This window comes from Carassius auratus, chromosome 22, assembly GCF_003368295.1.
Source record: "Carassius auratus strain Wakin chromosome 22, ASM336829v1, whole genome shotgun sequence".
NCBI lineage: Eukaryota > Metazoa > Chordata > Actinopteri > Cypriniformes > Cyprinidae > Carassius > Carassius auratus.
Window position 1 is genome coordinate 27,328,314 of NC_039264.1, and position 3,782 is coordinate 27,332,095.

General features: G+C 30.9%; 1 long non-coding RNA gene across 1 annotated transcript; it reads left to right on the top strand.

Annotated features, from left to right (window-relative positions):
* The first annotated feature begins 481 nt into the window (after positions 1-481).
* Positions 482-3,475, top strand: LOC113040204 (uncharacterized). The gene is made up of 4 exons (XR_003275164.1): positions 482-616; positions 1,769-1,829; positions 2,154-2,854; positions 2,940-3,475. It is a non-coding gene; the product is annotated as an uncharacterized LOC113040204 (long non-coding RNA).
* Positions 3,476-3,782: the final 307 nt, after the last annotated feature.

Sequence of the window (3,782 nt, forward strand, 5' to 3'; positions counted from 1 at the left end):
TGTATCTGGCTGTTGAAACCACATATGCAAATTTTACTCCTAATTTATTTTCTTTGGAGGAGTGGATCAAATTACAAAAATATAAATTATTTAGTTTAAATGTGCTCACATGACTATCCTTTATATTGTTATGTTGTCTTTGCTTTATTATTATTCTGAGAGTAGACGTGATCATCTTTCCTCACTCAAATTGCTCCACAACTTGTAACATTGTAAATCAATATTTGGAGGTGATAAATGCAATTTTATTACAGCATTTTGTGTGTGTTCTTTGAGACTGTCAATCATAATTAATTTGTCACCCACAGGATAATGCAAGGACATCTCTGCCAAATTTTTTTCCACGTTTTAAAAGATTAGATTATAAAGTTTACAATATTTTTTATACATGAGTGCTATGACCCAGAATCTGCCCCACCTAAATTAACAGTAAGGAGCCACTACTGGTGGTGTGTTTTCTCACATTTGCAATGATCTTGTGTACTGGCAACGCATGTTCTAGATAAACTGAACACTTCCTGTCTCTTTTCGGTTGAGACGTGCAGCACAGCCACATTGAAACTTTGATGAAGGATCAGAAAGATACAGACAATACATCCTGAAAGACAAGACCAGAGTAAGTCTAAAAATGTATATTCATTTTTAAATAAACTCAATGGAATATCAAGATGATGGCAGTAGTATCATATAATACTGGCTTTATTTCTTTCTTATAATAATAATAATAATAATAATAATAATAATAATAATAATGCATTTTATTTATCATGTGCTTTTCTATGTAAAGCGCTTTGAGTGCCTAGTAAAGCACCTAGTAATGCACTATATAAATGTAAGGAATTATTATTATTATTATAATCCAAAGCGCTAAAATTATGAGCATGGGTAACAACAACAAGCATATGTTTCATAATCCAGTTTCATGGTGCAACAACATGCATAATAAAATAACAGCAATAAACACACAATAAAAAAAAAAAAAAAACTGTATAGACATACTCAGTTACTGTAAGCAACTTTAAAAAGATAAGTCTTTGGTAGAGCATTCCACAATAGTGGAGCTGAGACAGAGAAGAAGCTAGAATAAAAATGTTTTTCGTTTACAAGCTGATACCCTGTTATTTCTTTGAACGCTTTGTAGGTTAAGATATTCATATAACAAAATATATACAAATTCGAACCTAAATAGGAACATAGTAGTGTACTTAAAGGATTATGTAAAGAAAACTTATGAGTATACTTGCAGTATAAAACTACTAAACTAGTAGTTTACTGAGACTATACTTCAAAGTGTACAAAGTATTTAATTAGTAAATTATCATTAAACCTATAAGTTCACTTTAGTATAATTGCAGTGCAAACTAAAAACATAGATGTAAACTTGTTGTGTACTCAAAGTTGCTACTGATACTTAAAGTATACTTAAATATACTAGAAAGTGGGCCAATTTAGTCCCAAGGAGTATTGAAACAGTAGACATATACTTCATATACTTGCTACTGTACATAAAGTATACTTAAAAATATACTTGGACTTTACTTAAGTATTCTTAGTAAAATAAACTTGAACTTGAAGTATACTACTTTTTGGCATGTCTTTACTGAAAACCATTCTAAACCAGCTGCAGGACAAGCTTGCCATCACTGATGTCTTCACTGTTTTAAATATTAAATATTAAAAAAGTAAATATTTTCCAAAACTAAAATCTGGAGCTGACATATTAATACACAAAGTGAAAAAAAGAAAGCTTTCTCTGATCAAATTTCAGACTACAATCTTTGGACTGCTGAACAAAAGATCAGGCTCACAGGAGTATTCTTGTGTTACAGGTAAGTGTGATATAAAAGATATTTGAGTATCTGGTTGCTGTGGATTTTTGTATGTTTCTTGATAATTTATTGATCCAATAATTGTGGTAAAATCTAACATTGTAAAAGCATTATATCAGTTTACGTGTTACTTTTGTTATAGAAATGCTATTTTGGGATATACTGTATTTTGGCTTCCTTACATGATGTAACCTTGTTTCATAAAGCTTATACACAAACATAAAATCAAATTTTTGCTCTGCAGTGTTGACAGTTTGCATATTAATTAAACAATGATTTCCTTATACAGATATAACAAGTAATTTTTATGTTCTTCATTTAAAGGAATTGGCACCATATACAGATCCTGTGAACCGGAATACAGACTTTAAGAGATAGAAGTAGCCAAAAGTCAAGTCACCATTATTTATACAACACTTTCTACATTACTGATTGTTTCAAAACAGCTTTATTGTGTTAAAACAGAACATTGTTTGTCAATAATGCGAGGGGTCGACAGTACACCGGAAACGGCATCAAAACTTCCCTCAAAAACAACTAAAGAAATACATAATTTACTCTCTGAATATAAAGTTTTCAGCTCTTTTCCATTGAGCCTTCTGTTACTTGGATTGGAGGAGTTGATTGAAAAGGAATTATTTATATGCCCGTGTCGATCTGATCTGAATAAACTGGTAACATCATTCATTTTAATTGGACCTGCACTTTTTACGTTTGCTTTAATGTATCTCCTTTTAAGACCTTTTAGACGTAGGTGTTGCTGTGGGAGTAAGTGTATCGAGAAGAATGAGAACACAAATGAAAATAACTGTTTTAATGCTTTTTTATCTTGTCTGATTCCACCTGTAATGTGGATCGTCTTATTTTTACTTGATGGTGATTATGTTGCTTGTGGAATGACAGACTGGAATGGAGTTTATAAGTTTGATAATCATCTCAAAAGGTCTTGGTGTAAACCTACTGAAGAGACACGAAATGAAACAATTCTACAAGATATGACGCGCACATATATTCATTGGTCTCAGGTAAATATCATGTACTGTGTGGGGTTATCCTGTATATATCAGAACAGGAATATTAAATCCATTATCTGCATTGTTTGTCTTTCAGTTATCAGGTTATGTCCTGATCTCTATCTTCAGCACACTGGTGATTGTCTTCGTGGGTTTTTGTGACTGCTGCTGGAAACCTGAAAACTGACTGAACACACATTAAGTGATCTGCATCACTTAATGATTAATTCTTAATGTCCCCATCCACTCCAACTGTAAATAAATAAATAAAATAAAATATTAAAATGTTAAACATAATTTTTCATAAAAGGTTTATGCACATACATATGCATTATTTTAAGTGTTTTAAGATTAAAACAGATTTTTTTTTCTTTTTCTCATGAAATGCATGCAAGTGTCTCTGTCTTAGATTTAGTAGAAAGAAAATGTTTAAATTCACATAATATTTGTATATTTGCATTAGCATTAGTATTTTTTTTTCCTTCTTTGCAGAATGTGAAACTACCTTATTATTTTACACAACTCGGACAATGTCGGAGGAAATTTATTGCAGGAAAGTTAATATGTGAATATTTTGCATTTGCACATTTGTAAAAGTATCTACTAAGAAAAATAAATTACATTTTTAATGTATGCATTCTAATGTATTGAGTTAATCTGTTCCTGGATCTGCTTCATTGTTAGTCATGGATCAACATTCAGATCAGCCAATTAGATCTGAGAGAAAAGTTTACAGTTAATGTCAAGTTTAGGTTAACAAATCAGGACCGATTTTCTTATTTATTTATTTGGACAGGCATATATCTATATTAATAGCAAATTCACCCTAACCGGCTGCAAAACAAATAGTAAACATGTACAGTTAAAATTGAGCACAGGATTTCATTTATTCCTGATAAATTGTATTGAATTTAGTTCAGTGGAAAAAGTCTACATTACT